Consider the following 22587-nt stretch of genomic DNA (forward strand, 5'->3'; position numbering starts at 1 on the left):
ACCGGATTTCATTGCCGCCAGAAAAAAAAAAAACAAAACCGAGGTCACTGTCCAGTCCCTGGACCCTTCCAAGGTGATCATCATTTGAATGAGTCACAGTTGCCTTGCACACCCTCTTGCATTTTACAGATGTTGTCCAGGATGTGGCATTTGGGGACAAACATGGTTTCCCTTGTGTCTTAAACCCTCACCCCACAGGGAGCCAGCTGACCAGACCAGAGGACAAAAAGAAACCGGGTGGAAATAACCAGAACTCCTTGCATGTGGACGGCATCCTGCAACTTACAAGTCCCATTATCCCATTAAACCATTTTTGTAGACGAGCCCCTGTAGGGGGTGAGAGAGAGTCATGACTTCTCAAGGTCACTGGGCTGATAAGTGGCATAGCTAAGACTGAAACTCAGGGCTTCTGGCTCCAGATCCAGCTCCCTTCACGGAGTAATGCACGTGAGACATAGCCCTTATCCCATCAGCCCCCCGGGGCAGCGGGTAGTTGGGGGGGAAGGAAGCAGAGCCCGTGAGGTGGCATAGTTGACAATTGCTAGGTTTGATGTGGTAATTTACTGTGGATTGGGATTATTGCCTAGTACATTTTTAGCCTGGAGCTGTGGGTTACATGTGATCCAACAGGCCTCTCGTGGAAAGACTGGAGACCTAGAAGGTGATGCCCACACCCCCCTAAGGACCCAATCCAGCAGGAATCCCAAGTCTGGTGTTTCCAGGCTGCATCTGGCCAGCATGTGTGTCATGTTTGGCCCAGAGTACCCTTTAAAGTGTAAATTTTGGGCTAACATTTAAAATTAGGAGAATTCACATATGAATTGGTGTTTCTGGCATCTCTTAAAAAGGTGAAGATTAGGCAGTATTAGGCTTACTGTCCCAGGCAGTGCTGCCACCCCTAGAAGAGGTGTGTGCTCTCCAGGGCACCAGGCCTACAGCCATGCCCTGCTTCTCCCCTCCATGATGCCACCTGTCTACACCCTGTAGGCACTGGGTATTTTGACTCTTGCTACAGAACTGAAGCTCTTAACATTTTGAAGGTCATGGTTATAATTCAGGGGGCCCAAGGACTTGGATGGGTAAAAATTACATCTTGATTTTCACTAACCCCTGCCTAACACTGAGCATTTCCTTCCATTATAACTGTAGGCAGAGACCATGGTAGGGATGGGATCTGTGACTCTGTCACCAGAAGAAATCACAGACATTTTCATATCCCCTTAGAGTTTCATAGATATCTCCAAATGTCATTTATGCTCATCACTACTCTAAAATCATGACTTATTGCCAGATGTTTTTCTTTAGCACATTTGATAAAGAAGCAGATATATTATGATAGTAGAGGTTTGGTTTTAAATATATATTTTGGAAAATTCTTTTCGATATAATTGGTTTCATTGGTGTTTTATTTTATGCATTTATTCTGAGAAAAGGTCCATAGCCTTCACTAGCTTGCCGAAGGGCTCCAAAGCACAAAATTGGACTCACATCTTCAAAAGATGATTGTCAGGTCCCCTGGGGTTGGGAAGGCAGTTCTACAACCATTTGGAGAAGTGGGGCAGGAGGGGGGACTGAGCTCCCCCATCCAGTCCCTCCAGGGTGGCTTCACCCTGGACTCCCCACCCAGGGCAGGGGGCCCTCTGAGGTCTCCCGGAGCCCCGGGAGCGCTTGGCCTCCAGGCAGGAGGCTGTGCTGTGGTTCTGCGTTCAGTGACCTGAGCCCCGGGTCTCCAGGGTCCCCTCCAAAGCAATCCCGGGAGGGAACTTGGAGGGAGAAAGCTTAGCTCCCAGGCCCTAGTGGCCGTGCCAGCGTGAGGAGGGCCCGGAGCCAGGAGCTACGTGGGAGCTGACTCATCCTCGGTCTCTCCCTGTCCAGGGGTGCACGCCCACAACGTGCCCTCCCCCTGGCTTCTCCACGCTAACTCCCAGGCTCTGCCCAGGTGTCTGCAAACCCACGCGCGGGCTCCCCTTGTCCGCATCGCCGCTCCTAGCAACCACCCTCCGCTCTCGCTGCCAGATCCGGAAATGTGTGGTCTCGGCCGTTTCCTCCTGAATCCTTGAAGCGCCCACTCAGCCTCCGCCTGATGCTCCAGCTCCCAGGCAGTTTGCTGAAATCACCCTGCGGAAGGGCGTCAAGAGCTGGAGGACAGGTGGCCCTGGGCCTCCCACTCCCGCTCCCACCCTGTGGCGGCACCTGATGCTTCGACAGCCGCCTCTTCCAGAACCAACGGACACGCTCGCTCCCCCCGGTTTCCATGACACTGCACTTTCTCACGTCTCCTCCGGATTTCTGACAGCTCGTTTCCTCGCTGGCTGGCGTCGCCTCCTCCTGGCTTCTCACCATGGGCGTGACAGAGGCGCTGCCCTTGGCTCTTCCCCCAGCGGGTGCCCACCGCCTCACCACCTCCCTCCACTGCTGCTTCTCCGGCCTTGGCCACCCACGTTCCCTAATCCTACGTGGCCAAGTTTTACAGAGCTTCTTGCCCCACCCCATAAAAAAACAAGTCCTAAATCACAGGCTGTCAGACCGGCGGGGCCTGGAGAGGTTCCTGTGTGAGCTGGGAAGCCCACCACGTACCTGATGGGATGTTGCTGGGGAGACTTAACAATACCCCCTGAGCCTGGGCTACTACAGGTCTGTGAGAGGCAAGTCAGTGTAAGGCTAAGGGTATAGGACTCTGTGAGCCCTCTGCCCAAGTTCAAATCCTGCCTCTGCTACTTGCTGCTTCGATCTCAGGCAAGTTCATTCATTTGTTCATCGATTTATGTCGCAAATGTTAATTGAGCCCCAGTCTGTGTGCCAGACTGCTGAAAATACAAACGGAAACACAAAGTGACTCCACACACTCGTGATGTTTAGTTAGAGTCATGGCGTTAATCAAATAATATCCAAACAAATGCTAAACTGTGACTGTGACAATGTGAGGGAGAGGTCCAGGGTGCCATGAGAACCCAGCACAAGACGGTCTTATCAGGGAGGTCAGCCACGGCTTCCTTGAGGACATGACCTTTAAGCTCAGATCGGAAGGATGAGTGGGGTTACGAGGTGTGACGGGCTGAATAATGGCCCCGAAGATGTCCACATTCTGATCCCCAGAATCTATGAATATGTTACCTTACATGGCAAAAAAGATGTGATTCAGTTAAGGATTTTTTTTTTTTTTGGCCGTGCTGCACGGCTTGCGGGATCTTAGTTCCCCAACCAGGGATTGAACCCAGGCCCCGGAAATGAAAGCCTGCAGTCCTAACCACTGGACCACCAGGGAATTCCCCCTGGTTAAGGATCTTGAGATGGGAGATTCTCCTGGATTATCTGAGTGGACCCAGTGTAATCACAGGTGTCCTTATAAGAAAGAGGCAGAGGGCCAGAGAAGATATGACAATAAAAGCAGAGGTGGGAGTAATGGCATTGCTGGAAGGGGGCCATGAACCAAGGAAGCCTCTAGAAGCTGGAAAAGGAAAGGCAATGGATTCTACCCTAGAGCCTCTAGAAGGAAGGAAGCCTTGCCGACCCATTTTGGACTTCTAACCCCAGAACCGTAAGATAATAAATTTGTGTTGCTTTAAGTCACTAGTTTGTGATAATTTGATACAACAGCACTAGGGAACTAACACCATAGGAGAAGAATGGAAAAGCGTGTGCGAAGGCCAGGGATGAGAAGTGGGTACCTCTGATCTAAAAAAAGAAAATGTGTATGGGTGGGTGTGTATGGGGGTTCAGGGGTGGGAGCCATGAGGCTGGACAGCTGGGCAAGAGCCAGACCATGATCAACAAGCAGCCATTTCAAGCAGCTCCGATTGATTGATTCATATTGTTAACCCCTCTAAGCCTCAGATTCCTCACTGGTAAAATGATGACTTCACAGGTTTGTTGAGAGGATTAAATGAGATTGCATACATGTTGAGTGTACCTCTTACTTAGTAAGTGCCTGTTTAATGTCAAGCATGATTATGGTCCTGTGGTTTTCCATCTGGGCTCCGTGGAGCCCTGGGAATTCTGTGAGACTCCTCTGGAGCTGCTGAGGATCTGGAGGGAAAGAGGGCCAAGGTGGGGCAGGGCAGTTCTGCCCTCAATCAGAGCAGCTGACCTTGTATTTGTTTGCACATTGGACTTGGCTTCTGCTTAAGATGATGTTTGCTTGTTTTTAAAAGTTTATTTATTTATTTATTTATTTTTGGCTGCGTTGGGTCTTTGTTGCCACGCGCGGGCTTTCTCTAGTTGCAGCGAGCAGGGGCTACTCTTCGTTGTGGTGCGCGGCTTCTCCTTGCAGTGGCTTCTCTTGTTGTGGAGCACGGGCTCTAGGTATGCGAGCTTCAGTAGTTGCGGCACGCGGGCTCAGTAGTTGTGGCGCACGGGTTTAGTTGCTCCGTGGCATGTGGGATCTTCCCGGACCAGGGCTCAAACCCGTGTCCCCTGAATTGGCAGGTGGATTCTTAACCACTGCGCCACCAGGGAAGTTCTTAAGATGATGTTTGAATAAGAGGTTCCTCAGCTAAGACATAGTTTGAAAGCCACTGCTCTAGCCTGCCTCTGCTTCTTCCAGTGAGGAAACCCTGGCCTGGAGGTGCCCCCATGGCTTGTGCTGCCTTGGAGCCAGCTGGAGAACCCGGCCCCAATCTCTGACGCCTTGATCCTTTGTGGTCCAGGGTTCTGGGCCGTGGGGTCAGACCAGGGGCTTTGTAACTTGGAGTCCATTTTCCTTCCTGGCCCTTACTGTGGTCTGCATTCTATGTTTACTTGCATCTTCTTTGTTTCATGTCAGTCTCCCTCAAAGGACGCTAGAGTCCACGGGGGCAGGTTTTGTTAACTACGGTATCTCCAGGGCCTGACACTGTGTCTGGCATGTGAGAATAACAGGAAACACTTGGAATGTGCTCACTCTGGCCCAAGCACTGTCCCGTGTCGTCTACACACATTCACGGTTCATAGTTACCCCTAACTCACGCAGTCAGCTCTCAAGACGTGCTGGCTTAATGTTTCACATCACTTGTGCACCTGGGTCAGTTTCTTAGCCTCATCTGTAAAATGGGGGTCAACAACATGGGCAGTGGTGATGGTGAGGATGAAGTGGCTTCATGACGTCTGCCTGTCGCCTGGCTTGGGGCCTGGCTGCACAGCCACTCAGGAAGGGTAGCCATTAAAATGACCATTTCCTGGGAGGTGCATCTCAGCTGAGATCTGGGTATGAGCAGGAATTAGCCAGTGGGTAGGAGGGGTGGAGGGGAGAGGAAGGGGAGTGTCTCAGGCAGAAGGAAGAACCTTTCACCATCTGGAGAACCCAGTCCATTCAAGCCTTCATTCAAGCCATTGTAAGTCAATTCTGCTTGTCTGGATCCAGTGAGATGGGGGGCGGGGGTGGGGGGGGGGAAGCGGGAACTGGTCGTAAGAGCCATTAAATTGCACTGGGCGCCAGATTGCTCTGGTTCCAACCACCCAGTCTTGATAGGGTCACTGCTGCAATCGGCCCCCTGAGCTGCGAAGGATTGCTTCCGTCCATCGTCAAGTCACTTCCTGCAAAGTTTCTCTTACTCACTCCTCCTCCTCTTCCTCCTCTGGGCCCAGACCAGCACATCTACCTTTCTGGGGTCCAGCTCCCTCCCCTTGCAACCAACTCTGCAGGTGGCTGCTTTCTCCTACACTCTGCTCTGCTGCTTCCTTCTCTCTCAGGGCCCCAAGAAGATCCATACAAGCTGTATCATCAAATATGACCCTCCTGGGATCCTGAGGACAGTGGAAATCCATGCCGTGCCCCATGGCTCCCAGGCCACCACTAATACCCCCAGCAGGAGCCTCTACCTGTGGCCTGGCCCCCCGACAGCCTTTGCTGAGCCCCCTCCTCTGCACTCCTGCAGCACCCCTTGCTTCATTGCTACCCGTCTCGCATGATCTATAGGTGTCTTTCACATATCTAATGGAAACGCAGTGAACGTGTAAGATCCCTGAGGACAAGGACTGGCTCCTGTCACTTAGGCTCTTCCGGAATTCTGGAATCTGTCCCTTTGACACCAGTCCCACCGCCCTAGTTGAGGCCACCCCAGTCTCTCACCTGGATGATCACAAAATGTCATGGTCTGTCTCCTCTGGCCTTGCCCCCTCCCATCGGGCATTGGGGTGACCTTTGAAAGCACAGATGAGTTTACGGCACTTTCTTTCGGGGCTCCCCGTTGTCCTCAGAGGAGCTCTTACGACCAGTTCCCGCTCCTCCCCCCCATCTCTCTGGATCCAGACAAGCAGAATTGACTTACAATGGCTTGAATGAAGGCTTGAATGGACTGGGTTCTCCAGATGGTGAAAGGTTCTTCCTTCTGCCTGAGACACTCCCCTTCCTCTCCCCTCCACCCCTCCTACCCACTGGCTAATTCCTGCTCATACCCAGATCTCAGCTGAGATGCACCTCTCAGGAAAGGGCTCTCGGGCTACCTGCAGCCTTGGCCTCTTCCATGAGCCTAGAGCATGGTGCACATTCCCTGCTTTGTTGTAATTGCCTGTTTATTGCTCATAGCCCCACTTGCCTGTCTGCACTCTTGAGGGCAGGGCCCCTGTCTCCACCGCCTTGAGCCAAGCACAGTGCCTGGCACATAGTAGGTACTTAATAAACACTAGTTCAATTGAACTGAACTACTCCCAAAGCTCGACCAGGCTCCTCAACCTCCCCATCTCTCCAAATCCTACCGGCCCCTCCAGATAACAACAACAACAGCTGACATTTTTTGAGTGCTTGTTATGAGCCTGGCACTCATGCATATCGCCTCTGTTTACTCTTCAACAACCTTGTGAGGTAGGAACTATTTTACAGAAGCCAAGGCTTAGAGAGGCAAACTAACTGGCCTAAGGTCACACAGCTAGAAAAGGGTAGGGCTGGATTGGCACCCAGCTTGCTGACTTCTTGAGCCTTCCTTCTCGACACTGCCGATGTGCCCACTTGTTCTCCCACCTTCTCCACAAAGCCCTCTTCTTCCTCTGACCCCTCAGGGTCTCTGCCTTCCCAGATCCCCCCCACCACATCATCTATACCTGTAGCTTCCTGATTGCATGCTGCCTTGAACGGCTCTCTAGCGCAGAGGTATTTAACCAGTTCATCTCTCTAACTGGTGAGAAACTCCCCGAGGCCCGAGGTCGAGGACTGGGATCTCTGTTTCTCTAGGAGGCCCCAGGATACCCAGCCCAGTGGGGGGCACCCAGTGAATATCCTCCAATTCACCAGTAAAACAAAGGCCATGTCCTCAGGCTGCATGCATCTGAGGAGGTGGCTTGGGAGGGTCTGTGCTCTCTTCTTCTCTCTGTGATTCCGGTTAAATAATGAAGTGTTGATGGAGAACTCTGGCTACTTTCTAATCCCTGATGTTTTGGGACATTATGAATTGCAGAGACCCATGGAATTCAAGGGAAGGGAGTGCCAAGATTCCTTGAGGCCAAATTTGTGATCAGCATCTCTGACTTCATTTTTCTGTCCAGGAAGTCCCATTTTTTATCATAATATGTTTCTGGAAACTATGTCATAAATCAGATTATCAAAAAAGAGATTGTATTTAGTCAGCACAAATATAGTATACTGAGCACTTACGAATATGCCAGGCCATGAGCTGGGTGAAGGGGGCTAAACTTAAATGTGACAGGGTTCTGCTCTCAGGGGTCTCACTGTCTTGCTAGAGTCATGAAGCAACGCATCACAGTAAAAGGCCCCTGAGTTTCACATGTTCTGGCTCCCATCTGCCTCTGCAAGGTCTCCCCAGGTGTTTCTAGAAGTTTCCCATGGTGTCTCACGTGGGCTCATGCCTAAAGTCCAGGCATTGCCCCTAACACGTGATTTCCATGGTTGTTTTCCTCCTCTTCCCTGCTCCGGCCCGTGCCCTGTGGACTCCACCCCTGCAGGGCACCCATGGCAGATGGTGAAGCAGGTCGTGGACCAGGGGTGACATCGCAGGACACTCCTCTCCCCGTCAGTGTCACACTCCGCCAGGGAGTCGTAAACCTGGGCTGGCTGAACCCCTGTCTTACACACACACACACACACACACACACACCCACCCACCCACCCACCCAGATTCCACAGGTTCTGAGCTCAGGTGCATCCCCTTTCCAATAACAAAGCTCTCTCACTGCCTGACGGGCTTCCCCCTGGGATTTACTCTCCCGCAGAAGGTTCCTCACTCCCTCTGCAGCATCAGCTCCTGGCAGGCAGCCTCACCGTTTCCCTACACAAGCCTAGGCATGTCCCAGTTTTGCCACAGCACAGCACTCTAGTCCCACCTGTTTCTCTTACACGTGTGCTACTTACTCATGCTCAGATGTAGAAAAAAGACAAGAAAGAAATACTCTAAGAGGTGTTGATTCTGGGAGGTTTTATTTTCTTTTTCATACTCTGCTGCCTTTTCCAAAATTTAGAAAATAAGCACGCCTCCCTCTTACAATCTCCTCACCCCACCGCACTCCCCAATGAAAGCTTTTATTGTGGTGGATGTTTTTGTTAAAATACAAAATTAACAACACAAACTGTAGAAGCAAAGAGGAAAAAAAAGATGAACTCTAGGGTGTCAAGGGGAAGTAGAAAATCTTCCCAAAGGAATACTGTTACAATTGGAAGTTCTTGAACAAATGAATCATAGATACAGCGAAGCATATACCATAAGACCAATGCCATAGTAACTGTAAATCTCACCAATCATTCAAAGAAGTAAAATTAATTTCCAAGCCCTACAAAATATACATATCACATTGATTATATAAGGAGCTGCAATGAACTTTTAAGTGTACGTATTGCATATTAAAACCCACACACAACTTTTATAACATACCAAGGCGTAGTAGTTTGGCTACAGTAAATAGTACACATCTAATTGACAATAGTTTTGTTCACCTTTGACTTCAGAAGTGCACGATGCTTGATCTTCATGCCTTCCTTTTCTCTGAAGCAAACCAGGATGTTCAAAATCACTCTTGGAGCTCCATGCTGGGGTAGTTGAGGATGAGGCATAGGATTTAGGTGTCTGTTGCTGATGATAATGACGCCGTCTCTTTGACTGAAAATTGTTTTATATATCTGGAAGGGCTGACGCAGCATCCTCTTCTTCCTCCACATCTGTGTTTAAAAGCTACTAGGCAGGGATTCAGGGTCAGGGTTAACACAGGCTCCAGGAAGGCTGCTGCAGGCTCTGAAGACAGCCCTCCCCATCCTTCCCTCCGCATGGACCGCTGAACAGCTGTAACTTTAACTGACAGCCCTCAGAATACAAAACTGCTGTTGGACGGTTCTCTTCATCTGGGACAACAGTGGTGAGAAACAGATGGGTGGGGATTGAGGTGCAGGAACTCATCAAACTCCATCTGTGGATCACAGAATTAAAGTGCGTGCAGGATGGAAAAGACCTCTGCTATGTGCTTCTCCAACCTCTAGGAGCCACCGCCACTGACCTGAGAAAGCACATACTCTGTGCCTGAAATTACTACAGAGATGGTTTAATTTCATGTAATTGACACAACTCTGTGAAGTAAATAATATCGCCCCCATTTTACAGAGGAGAAACCAGAGGCTCAGTGAACTTAAGAAACTTACCAGTGTATTAGTTTGCTAGGGCTGCAACAACAAAGTGCTGCAAACTGGGTGCCTAAAACAACAGAAATTTATTGCCTCACAGTTCTGGAGGCTAGAAGTCCAAAATCACAACATCCCTAGGGTTGGTTCTAGGGACCAGGAGGAAGAATCTATTCCATGCATGCCTTTCTCCTCGCGTCTTGTGGTTGCCGGCAACCTTCGGCATTCTTCAGCTCATAGATATACCTCGCCCCAATCTCTCGCTTCATCTTTACATGCCATTCTCCGTGTGTGTGTCTGTGTCTCCAAATTTTCCCTTTTTTAAGGACAGCAGTCAGAGTACGGCCCACTCTAACGAGCTCATTTTAACTTGATTATCTCTGTGAAGACTCTATTTACAAATAAGGCCACATTCTGAGGTACTGGGGGTCAGGACTTCAAATATTTTGGGAGGAACTTTGGGGACTTCAACGATTCAGTCTATAACATAAAGATATCACTTCTGGTAAGTGATGGAGCCAATATTCAAAACCTAGACAATCTGATACCAGCTCTTAACCAAACCCTATCCTGTCTCCTATCTGGCTCTTCCTGGCCACCTGGCTCTCTCCTGTAGAACATATCTGTGACAAGGAGATTGGCGACCACAGAGGCTGGGGCCCACCTACCACGTCAGAAGATTTCCTAAATATAATCTCTTATTTTCTATGCTTTCCTCTGGAGGGATATACTCATAGCTCAAGTCTTTTCTCCATGCAGATGTTGACAGACGTTTGCTCTGATAAAGGAATGTTCCCATCTTCACTGACCACTTTTGCAGGAACCACAAGTTCCTGGGCCAGTGCCCCGCTGACCCGTACAACCCTTCCTCCAGAGAAGAAAAAGGGCACCTCTGTTTTCGTGCTAATGAGCGTGAGATCCCTTACTTTCTGGTTCTCACAGCGACATCTGACACCCATCGTTCCGTGTGCCAAGGGGGAGAGACCTGCAGATGCCACAGAGACGTGGGAGGAGATGCTGGAGGAGGGAAGGTCGGCAAAATGCTCAACAGTTCATCGTGATTTGAGTCCTGCACCTTCATGGTCCCCCCCCCCCTTTTTTTTAAACTTAAAAAGTGCCATTTGTATGATTCTAAATTAGTCAGGCTTTGTCTTGGTTCTCTCACTGGGAGCTGGTCATCTCTGAACGAGTGTGTTGAACCTAACCTGGGTAACCCCAGGATCCAGTTCATCCCTTCCTGGGTCTCAGGGACCCCACGGGTGGATCAGGCTGTCACTGGATAAGGCAGACCCACCGAGGGTCTTGTGGTAGTGTGGCCGAGAACCCCCGAAAAAGGACTTGCTACCCCAGCTGTGGGAGGGTGCCTCACTGCACCCCACCCAAGGGCCGGCCCCCAACCAGTGAGGCTTGAGGCCGGGATGTCAAGGCCCGCAGTTCAGCCTCATGTGGGCAGTTCTGAGGGGCCACTTCAGCTCCAGAGCGCTCCGTGGGCTCAGCCGAGGTTGTCCTTGGGCCTAAACTGCAGCTTGACGTCCACCCCTGCCCTCCTTTCCTCAGTGTTGTTCCTAAGAGTCCTCTCACAGCCCTCCTCCACTCTACACTCAGCTCAGAGTCTGCCTCCCAGGAACCCACCCGGACTGGCTTCTCCAGAGACTCAAGTCAACGCTTGGTCCTGAAGCCACAGAAGAGGCATAAGAGGTCAAAGGCCACTTCTCTCTGCAAGGGGCCCCAAACTTCAGCTTTCCCAAGGCCTGGCCAGGATGCTCACAGGCCTGCCCACACACTCACTCCCTTCTGTTTGGCAGCATCTGAAATTAGCTGACCAACATCTTCCTCCCTCCCTCCCACAAAGATTTATTGAGCATCTGCTATGTGCAAAGTACTATTCTAGACTCTAGAAATACAGCAGTGAAAAAGACAAAAAAAAAAAAAAAAACAGAAAAATCTTTATCCTCATGAAGCTTGCATTCTACCAGGGGGAGCAGACGATTACCTAATAAAACAGTAAAATACTATCACTCGGTGATAGTACTATGGGGAGGGAAAAAAGGGAGTGGAGAGGGTTTGGGAGCAGGACGGAAGGAATAAAGGGAACAGGGAAAGACTCACTGAAAAGGTGACATTTGAGCAAAATCTGAAGGAGATAAGGGACTGAGTCATGAAGCTATTGGGGGAAGAGCCTTTCAGACAGCAGGGACAGCAAGTGCAAAGACCCTGAGGCAGGAGCTTGCTGTGTGTTTTCAAGGACTAGCAAGGAGACCAGTGTAACTGGGTCTGAGTGAGAGAACAGTAAGAAGTGAAATCAGAGATCACAGTGGGAGGTGGGAGAGAGGACAATAGGACTGCGGGTGTGGAGGGCCTCCTGGGCCAATGTAGGGACTTTGGCTTTGACTCTGGGTGAGATGGGAGCCACGGAGGGCTCTGAGCACAGTAGAGAGAGGATCAGATGGGCTGATTTAAAGGACCACTCGAGCTGCTGTGTGGAGAGAGGGCAGAAGCAGGAGACCTCCTAGACTGTTTCAGTAAATCCAGGTGGAAGACAGTGCTGGCTCAGTCAAGGGGCTGCAGTAGAAGTGGTCAGATTCCGGAGATATTTGGAAGGTAGAGCTAATGGGATTTGTTGTTGATCCTTCCAGGAGAGCCAGCACTGTGGCTGGTAGGACCGCACACGTGGGTGCAGCCAGCAGCATTTCTCAATGCAGCAAATACCATGTGGTGGCCTTGGAGCCAGACACACCTGGGTCTGGAACCAGACTCCATCCATAGGAGCTGCTCATCGTGGGCAGGTTACACCAACTCTCTAAGACTCTTGTTTCTTCATCTGTCAACTAGGGATAACAATCCTTATATCATGGGATTATTATGAAGATTAAGTGAGACAAGGTCAAAGAAGAGCTGATAAACAGTGATGTGATTATTTTAAATAATGCAGTGTCCTGTGAATCTTGGTGCAGAGGCCCGTGGAGGGGAGGGGCAGACTCTGAGGGTGGAGGGAACATGCAGGAGGGGTTGGCCAAAGCTGGGGGGCAGCCAAGATTGCCCAGGAACACTGCTGTGGAAAGAGAACAAGACTCCTGGGCACACACTGGCCTTCCCAAGGGAGTCTGGGGGATTCCAAAACTCAGGCAGGTTGGGGTGGGGTGGCCTTCAGAGAAAAGATGGCCAGAAGGGAACTCCTTGGATGAAGGTGGAGCCATGGAAAATGGGAACATCCCCAAATTCTAGAGAGGATTAGGTCATCCCAGCTGAAGCCAATCAAAACTCTCCCTTGGGGAGGCAAAAAAAGGTTTTACTAGGCCAAAACTGCAGCAATCTCTAGCAGCTGCCAGGAAAGGAGGCGAGGCAAGGCGAGCCTTGGGCCGGAGGCCATGAGCCCTGGAGGTCCCACCCTGGCTAGAAAGGGAGACTAGGGGAGAGCTGGGGGGCAGCCCAGAAGCTGGGGGAGGGCGGAGCTGTCTGAGTTGTATGGTGGTGATGGGATGCCCTTCTGGAAAAACAATTAGGTCCTCGTCAGAGGCAGCCAACAAAGCTTCGCACACTGGGGCTCTGCGATTTTTTTCCCTTAAGAAAGACAAAAAGCAGGATTAGCATTCCTTCCATAAGAGATGTTCTACTGATTTATACGTATGGCGTTTTTCCCCCCAATAAACCAGAAGTTTAAACTGGGGATCCTGCACTTCCCTCCTAGTTAGAGCCTTGGCGGTGAATGAATGTGGGTTCAAATTCCAGGGCAGCGGTTGACCTTGGGCAGGATGCTTGACCTCTGAGTCTTGTAAAATGGGGATCACAGTACCTCGCAGGTGTCTGTGGGCAGCCATCTTCTCCTCTCCCCCAAGCCCTGGGTTCAGAGAATGAAAGGAAACATGCTAACCGTGAAGGTAGACAGTCAAGCGTACGGAAGGATATTTCCTGTGTGGGGAAAGCCATGGGGGCTGGTTTCTAGGGGCCAGGGGGGAGAGTGCAGTGCCAGAGCAGTGCCCCTGGTCCCAGGCTGGGGACCTGGTCCTTAGTCAATGTCTCCCAGTTCAAACTCCCTTCCTCCGAGGCACCACCATCTGTTCCCACTTCCCTCAGGCCCTAAAGAAATGGTACAGAGCCCTTGGGAGAGGAAGCATCCTTTTCCCAGACACCCTTGGGGCTAGAAATCCCCCCAAACCCGACGTCCTCCCAAGGTGCTGACGTCAGCCTGAAACGGCGGCTGCTGAGCTTTTCTGGTAACCTCTTCCTGCCAGCGGCCACCTCCGGGAAGGACAAGGTTGGGCCCCGGGCCAAGTCCTGCAGCTGCTCCGCACCTGCCCGGCCTACTCGGACCGTCTCGCAATCCTGGGGCCTTGAGGGGCAGGGGTGGCTGGTTGGCCATTCCCCTCCCTGTCGCCACCCTCTCCAAGAAGCCAAACCAGCCCACCAACCGCAGATTCCTAGTGCCTCCTCTTGCTGGTGGGAATGGAAGCAGAAGTACCTCCCCTCCCCTGTCCTCCACTCCCTCCCTCCCTCCCCACCCCCATCCCCCAGGACTGCTCTTTTCCTGGTCCCGTCACAGGTTCGACAGGCATTTGAGTCTTGTGTCCACGTAACTCCGTAACTCCATAGGAGACAGAAGCTCTGACCCCTGGCCCCCCGTTAGGGATATTTAGGCCAATGAGTTATAGAATTTTAGAGCAGACATAAGGATCTCTCAAACCAGGCTGGTGTCCTTCAGTGAGTGGCTTCTGGGTGCCAGGCACAGCACTCAAGGCTTCACAGGCATTAGTTAACCCTGACAACAACTGCACAAGGGAGACATTATGACTGAGCTCTTGTTTGCAGATGGGAAAATGGACACAATGAAAATGGACTTGAGCAACTTGCCTAAGGCCGCAGGGCAGAGCAAGCCAGGTCTTGTGACTTCAAAGCTGAACTTTGCTACCACGTTACACTTCTCAAGGCATATTCCGTGGATCATTTGTTCCCGTAGGTCTGCCAGGAATGAGAGAAACCTGTGGTCAAGCATGCCAGGGAAGTACTCTAGATTCAGCTCCACTTTGTGGAATGTCTCGGAGCATACTGACAGATTAAAGGCTCTGAAAAGTCCTGCAGCGAGTAAATCTGTTTAACTCTCTCTAACCCAGTGTTTCCCAAACTTATTTGCACCTGGGAACCCCACCCCTTTTTGCAAACGGGACACTGTTACCATCCTGGAGAATGTGCTGTGGGACATGCCACACAAGATCACATTACCTGTCTTGTTCAGATAGCGCCTGGCACATATTAGGAGCTCAATAAACACGGGCTGGATAAAATTAACACACATTTCCCCCATTTCTGGTCATCCTAGCCCATTCCCCAAGATTCCTTTCCCTGAGGAGTCCCTCAGCCATGGAAGATACTTCACATCCTACAGATGACCCACTCCTGATGGCCCCCCTGTGTGGGTCTTCTTGGCTGTGCTGGGGTCACATGGAGAGAAAATTCCATTTAGGCAGCTCCTGAGGCCTCCCCTATTTTAGCCCCTCAGTGGTCTCTATTCTAAGGACAAAGGGAAAGTTCTGAGACACTTCCATTCAGTTTTGGCCACAGGAATATGGGTGTGGATGAGGGTGTGAAAACCTCCCACCATTCATCCTCTCCCAGCCCCTCAAGCCCTCCCAGCAGGACAGTGCAGACCCTGAGGCGTCCTTCCACCCCTGCCAGCACTCACACCTCCGTTTTCACCTTCCTTGGCACCCTGCCCCGTCACCCCTTGCTCCCTCCCTCTACTTTTTATACCCTATCAGCCCCTCTTTCTTCCTACCCTCTCGGACTTGCTTGAACTCCAGGCTAGACTGGAATCAGATCCTCACTGGGGACCATGAACACACAGCAGGCCAGGCCCCTGCTCAGAGATTCAGGTGTAACTGCTGTGGGATGGGGCTCAGACCTTCTGTACCTTCAAATACAGCGAGGTCAGGAATGACGGATGCTCACCAGTACCCATTGCCCTTTCTCCCGTCCTTTGATGACACCCCCTTGGCAAGCCTCCCAGCCCGGAGCAGGTGCCAGGGTGCCCCACCTGCCTGCTCCTGGCTCCTGAGCACTGCTGGGAAAAGGCCACCACCACAGCACTGGCACCGCTACGGACTCAGGCTCCCATCTCGGTGCCACCTGCCAGCACATGTAGCAGTCCTGGGTCTAAACCACTTACTATTCTGGGTCTTCGTCACTCTCTCCGTGCTCCCTTCCAACCCCAAGTCTAATGCTTAGCTTCTTTTCTCCTACTACTGGAAAAAAAATAGAAGCCACTGGGATCACATGATTTCCATCAAATTCTCACTCCCTACCAATTCTGCTACTGCCACCCCACTGCTTTCCTGTTAATTTTAGAAGCAGGCCAAAATCCAGGTCAAATCCCCCAGCCGATGGAGTCAGGCTGCCAGGGTTCCAATCCCATTTACATCCCTTACTGGCTATGTGATCTTGAGCAGATTTCTTAATCTCCTCAGTGCCTCAGTTTCTCATCAGTGAAATGGGATGATGCTTGCCTTTGCCTCACAGAGTTGATGGAAGGATTAAATGAGATAGGCCACACAGAGAGCTTGGCACAGGCAAATGCTAACAAAGGCTAGTTATTGTCACCTCCCTCTCTGCCTCCTCCAAACCTTGTTCCATCATTATGAACCTCTCCCTGTTTCTAGCTCATTACTCTCAGCCTATAAAGAGACTCCTGTCTCTCCTGTCCTAAAAAATCTTCTTGATACTATGTTCTTGATTTCTCTTGTCCCTTCTCATCCAAACTTCTCAGAAGCATCCTTTATCAGCCTGTTCCTTTCCTTATCTCCCTTCTGTTCCTCAGGGATGTGGCTTCTGGCTCTACCATAGTTCTGACATCTGTCGGGGTCACCAAGGACCTGGCTAAGACCAGTGGGCACGTCTCAGTCCCTGACCTCTGCCTCCTGCCCTTGACTTTGTTAATCATGTCCTCCTTTGTGAAACTGTGGGTGGCTTGGCTTCTGTGCTTCCTTATCACTCCCTTGGTTCTCCTTGTACTTCCTCTGCCTTCCCCTCTCTGTCTCCGGGCTTCTCATCCGCCACTGGCTTCAGAAAGGCTGTGGGAACCCTGAGTCTGTCCTTGGTTCATGGGTCTCCTCTGCCCTCGCATTCCTTTCAGGTGATCTTAGCAGCTCTCATGGCTTCTACCTCCACTTGATGGTTGATACCTGCTATGAGCTGAATTGTGTGCCTCCAAATTCATGTGTTGAAGCCCTAATCCCCAATGCTACTGTATATGGAGACAGGGACTCTAAGGAGGTAATTAAGATTAAATGAGGTTATAAGTTCGGGGCCCTGATCTGATAGGACTGATATCCTTATACAAAGAGGAAGAGACACCAGAGATCTCTCTTTCTAGGCTCACACAGAGAAAAGGTCACATGAGGACACAGCGAGAAAGTGCCATCTGTAAGCCAGGAAGAGAGGTCTCACCAGAAACTAACTCTGCTGGCACCTTGATCTTGGACCTCTAGCCTCTAGAACTATGAGAAAATAAATTTCTGTTATTCAAGTCACCTGGTCTGCGGCATCTTGTTATGGCAGCCTGCGCCGACTAATACAGTACCTAAGTATATCAGTTAGCTTTTCCTGCATAACAAACTATTCCAAAATTTAGCAGTCGAAAACAAAAACCGTTTATTTAGCTTACTTTTCTTCAGGTCAGCAGTTTGGTCTGAGCTCAGCTAGGCGGCTCCTCTGGTCTTGGGTCTGTGGTCAGCTCCTGGTTTGGCTGGGCACTGGTTGGTCAGGGTGACCTCAGGTGGGATGGCTCATCTCTGGTCCATAGAGTCTCTCATCCTCCAGCAGGCAAGCCCAGGCTTGTTTTCGTGGCAATGCAGCAAGGTGCTAAGAAAGCAAGCAGAATGGAGGTTTGGAAGGAAAACCTCAAACTAGGCAGACATCTGGGCCTTTCCATTCATACCTGGTACTCTGGTAGTTGACTTCTCAAATATCAAGACATCTTGAACAATGAACTAGGAATATAGAATAATAATTAAATAAGAAAAATAATATATATATATATCTGAATCACTTTGCTATACAGCAGAAACTAACACAACATTGTAAATCAACTATACTTCAATAAAATAAATTTAAAGAAAAAGAATAATAATTAAATAAGTAAACTCTGGGAAAACGCATAGCATTTTAAGGTATAGTTGACAGGACCTGACAGATGTAGAGTGAGGAAGGATGAGGAAAACAGGCCTCCTCCTGGGTAGACAGCTTGCTGGACTGGATGGAGGGTGGAAATAATTTGCCAAGCACTTATTACTTGTTGGATACTGTTCCAAGCACTTGGTACACACAGAACACCGAGGTGATCGAGAAAATGTCTCTAGAGCCAGACTTGCTGAATTTGAACTCCAATTCAGCCACTGACATAGAGAAAGTCACTTAAACTTTCCAGGCCTCTGGTTCCTCATCCGTAAAATAGGCATAATAATGGCAGTTACCTCACTGAGCTGTCATGAGGATGAAATGAAATGATACATGTGAGCCACATAGAAGTGCCTGGCTCATATGGTGCCCTCTAAGTATCTGTCATTGTCATTATTGTCTCATTGTCATTATTTGTCTCAACCCATGACGTAGGCGATTTTGTCTCTATTTTACAGGTGAAGAAACTGAGGCTTGGAGAGGTTAAATAAATACCCTAATATGCAAGATTAGGATGTGGCTTTGGACCCAGGTGGTCATAACTCCAGAAGCTATGTTCTTTTTTTTTTATTGAAGTATAGTTGATTTACAATGTTGTGTTAGTTTCAGGTGTACCACAAAGTGATTCATTTATACATATACATAAATATATATATACTTTTTCAGATTCTTTTCCTTTATAGGTTATTATAAGTTATTGAATACAGTTCCCTGTGCTATACAGTAGGTTCTTGTTATTTATCTATTTTATATATAGTAGTATGTATCTGCTAATCCCAAACTAATTTATCCCTCCCTCCCCTTCCCCTTTGGTAACCGTAGGATTGTTTTCTATGTCTGTGAGTCTGTTTCTGTTTTATAAATAAGTTCATCTGTATCCTTTTTTAGATTCCACAAATAAGTGATATCATATGATATTTGTCTTTCTCTGACTTACTTCACTTAGTATGATAATCTCTGGTTCTGTCCATGTTACTGCAAATGGCATTATTTCATTCTTCTTTATGGCTGAGTGATATTCCACTGTGTATATATACCACATCTTCTCTATCCATTCATCTGTCAGTGGACACTTAGGTTGCAGAAGCTATGTTCTTAATCACCGCTTCCTTCATATTCCTCCATCTACCATTCATCCACAGGAAGGGAGCATGTTTGGGCTTAAAGATAATGAATATGGTTTTAGATATAGATGTGGAGTTGCCTCTAGGACAACCAGGTAGAGACTTCTATTCAGCAGTTGGGTTTGTATGTGGAGTATAGAAATCAAGATACTGTAGACAGTTAGGGATTGAGCCACGGGAGGATAATATCATACAGGGAGATGGTAGCATGAGAACGGAGGAGTGCCCGGGGCACATTTAAGGAGAGGATGGAGGAAAAGGATCCCATAAAGGAGCTTGAGGATGAGCAGCCAGAGAAGGGAGAGGGAGGTTTTGGAGGAAGGGAGACCATAAGTCTGAGTTTGCCTGGGGGAGTCTTGGTTTAGGACAGCCTGGCATAATAATTAATGAGTGCTCTTTTTCACTTTAAACAGTGACCCAGTTTGGAAGATGAATTATATATTCACCCTCCTTAGAGGGTCAAGGAGGAGGAAATGTTGATGTGAAATACTGCAAAGAGGACAAGGAAGGTAAGTTTGGAAAGTGGGTTCCGTTGGAATTGGGTTTGGCAAACTGATGACCTTGGAGAGAGGTTTCTGAGGAAAAAGATGGAAAACAGATTGGATCAGGCTGGAATCTGAATAAGAGACAAGTAGAGATAACAAATGTTCACAAGTCTTTCCAGAAGCTTGTCTGGGAAGGGAAGAAAGAGACAGCTATAGGGAACGGAAGAGAAGGACTCCCCTCCCAGCCACACTCCATAGGGAAGGGATTCGAGCATGTCAGACCCAACAGGGAGGAAGCCAATGGATAGAGAAACTGACAGGCAATCAAGAAGATTGCTGATGGATCGAGGTCCCTGGGGAGCCAGAAAGTACTAGAGTCCAGAAAAATGAGAAAGAACCTTTTTCTCTGGCTGTGCCGCATGACATTTGGGATCTTAGTTCTCCGACCAGGGATCGAACCCGAGCCCCCGCTGCAGTGGAAGTGCAGAGTCCTAACTAGTGGACCGCCAGGAAATTCCCAGGAAAGAGCCTTGAAGAAATAAAGTGGGAGATTTAAGAAATGGTGGGGAAAATTGTCCCAAGAAGGTGGGTTTCTGGGCACGGAACTGATGAAGGGGACAGCATCATCTTGCAGACTCGTTCGGCTGTGGCAGAGCATGGTCAGTGGTGCCTGGGTCTTTCCTTGGCCATAGACTCTTCACCTCCCCCCCACCCCAAATGCACACACCTGCACGTGCATGATCTCTAGACATGAGTCAGGAGGCTCACAGCAAACTGATGCCCACAGAGGAGTCCAGACCACAGTGAGGAAGCTCTGCTCCCTGGAGTACTTTCCCGGGGCTTGGGTGTCCTCACCCCAAAAATCTGTTCTTTCCATCGCCCCCAACTGATCCATAAATGCTCTCAACAGCCACGAAGGCAGCTCCTTCTTCATTTTGAAAGATGTTCATAACATGCTACAACTCCCAAGTTTGTAGGTTACTTTTCGCCAGTTACAGTCAAGCCCAGCTGCATCCAGGTACCTCAAGGGGAGAGGTTCCTTAATCCCATCGGTGTGGTTACTGGAAGTCTCTTCCTAGGGAGGGTTCTCCTGAGGGTCCTTCCTGGAAACCCATAGGCCCATTCCTGGAGTCTGGGCTCCCCTCCTTGACCAGAGAGGAACGCCCTTTCCAGCTGCCCCCTCCAGACCCCAGGCCACGTAGCCCTCTGGGCGCTGAGCCTCTGATTGAGGATGTTCCTTTCACTCCCAACCCATGGAAAGACTATGTCTGTAAGAATTCTCTTCATCTCTTACACTTTATCATTTAATGAATATTAATGCGATAGAGAACAGCGCCTTTCATTTATGCAGCAAATGTTTGTCAAGCTCCACGGCATTCCAGGTGGAGTGCTGGGAAGGCAGAGGGGGTTAGTGCGTGCTCCCGGCGCTAGAGGCGTCCTTCTGAGGCCACGCCTGCTTTGTCCTGTAAGAGCCCACCCAGCCACCCAAATAATTCTGAAGAGCTGACAGCGTTTAGAAGCAGTGTCATATGAATCGCCACAGAATTTTGGCTTAAGATGGCGAAAGTCTTTACTGCTATTAAACAATAGTTTATTTCTATAGAAAGAGAGGCCTGTGTAAAGGTAGTATGACAGGGGAAGGTAGGTCTTATTATACACTGCAGATGATGGATCGGAGACACAGGGAGGTGAGCGGTGCCTTTAAACCCTGCAGGTGATCAGTGAGGGGCCAGGGGACAGCCCAGACCCTCTGTCTTCTGAACTGGAGGATGAAGAATCCAAGAGGAGACAGGAGAATACAGGGAGAGAAAAAAATAACCTGGAGAAGAGTTGATGAAGAAGCGGGGAAATAGTCAATGAAGAAGCGGGGAAATAGTCAATGAAGTGATGTGGATAGAATAGACAACAGACAGAGGTGGGTCGAATCTTTGAATGGACGGACAACTAAAATCCTCTGACAGAAGGAGAGATTCCCAGATCTCTTAATTCCCGGTGCATGGGCGCCATGGCCTAAGGCAGACTTGAGTCCCTTGCAGAAAGGGCAGCCCCCTGACCTCACCACAATTCCACCCTGACCCCTTTCTCTTGTCACCACCCTGCACCAGCCCCTGTTTCAGCGAGCATGCTCTCTTACCCAGGACTTACTGCCATGACCCCTCTCTGACCTGCATGCCCACCCACCCACTGGACACCTCCCCTGGTGGCCTCACAGCCACCTCAGTGACAATGTTTCATTCATTTATTATATTCCATCTTGCAACCTGCATTGTGTGCCAGGAGCCTCTTGTGCCAGGCTCAGAGGAGACAATAGACAGCAAGCAGACATAGTCCTGCCCTTACTGGGAAGACAGAGATAAGTCAAATAAGCAACAACTTGTTACAATACATTGTGAGGACACCCTACTCACCTATCCCACCTTCAAGCCTGGATACTAGCATCATTTTCAAGCAGCAGTTGGAGACTCCCTGAATCCTGGGTCCTCCGGGCTTCTCCACCTCCTGCATGCCCCCATGTCCAGGTGATTCTCTGTGCCAGTATGTCACCTCCTTTTCTTTCTCCATGACCTCTGCCTGGACTCCTAGTCTGCCACCTCCAATCTCCACCCAAAACCCTCCTCCACATTGCTGCCCAAGTTTCCTTTTCTAAATTACTAATGTGATCACAGTATTCCCAAGATTAAGAACTTCTTTACAGGAACTTCAAAGAGAAATAGTCAGAAAGTCATTGGAGATAGAATTTAATTCAAGACTCCTGGTCCATAAGAGAATAAGTAGATGTGGATACACAAACACACACACACACACATACACACAGAGCATGTAAAAGAACTAAATAACATAAATAATAAGGTAGAACTAATTTATATGGGGTTTTTTCCTCTAAAGATAGATAATAGAAGAGCCTGAGGAAAATTCACCAAAATTGACCATATTTTAGGAAATAAAGAAAACCTTAATAGATTTCAAAAAGCAGAGTACAAACAATCTTCTGATTGTAATACAGTAAAACTAGAATTTAATAACCAGCAGAAGATAAAAAGTCACTACCACCTGGAAATATATTTTTAAAATTTATCCTAAACAACTTGAGTTAAAGAGGAAATACAAATCAAGAAAGGAAGATTATCTAGAAAGTAATAATAAACTCTTTGGAAACATCAAAAATGATGAATGCACAAAACTTTTATCCATGCTCTCTTTTCCCTACCACATTTGAAAACCCCCTCTATAGTTTGTACCCTGTGACACCCTACCCACCTTTCTCTGTTCTCCCCATATT

The 22587-nt window shown here is 49.2% G+C and overlaps 1 long non-coding RNA gene across 1 annotated transcript; it reads left to right on the forward strand.

Annotated features, from left to right (window-relative positions):
• Positions 1-1957: 1957 nt before the first annotated feature.
• On the forward strand, positions 1958-21171 carry LOC130705534 (uncharacterized). Its single transcript, XR_009005814.1, has 3 exons — positions 1958-3538; positions 19236-19331; positions 21022-21171. It is a non-coding gene; the product is annotated as an uncharacterized LOC130705534 (long non-coding RNA).
• Positions 21172-22587: the final 1416 nt, after the last annotated feature.

This window comes from Balaenoptera acutorostrata, chromosome 17 (assembly GCF_949987535.1).
Source record: "Balaenoptera acutorostrata chromosome 17, mBalAcu1.1, whole genome shotgun sequence".
Taxonomy (NCBI): domain Eukaryota; kingdom Metazoa; phylum Chordata; class Mammalia; order Artiodactyla; family Balaenopteridae; genus Balaenoptera; species Balaenoptera acutorostrata.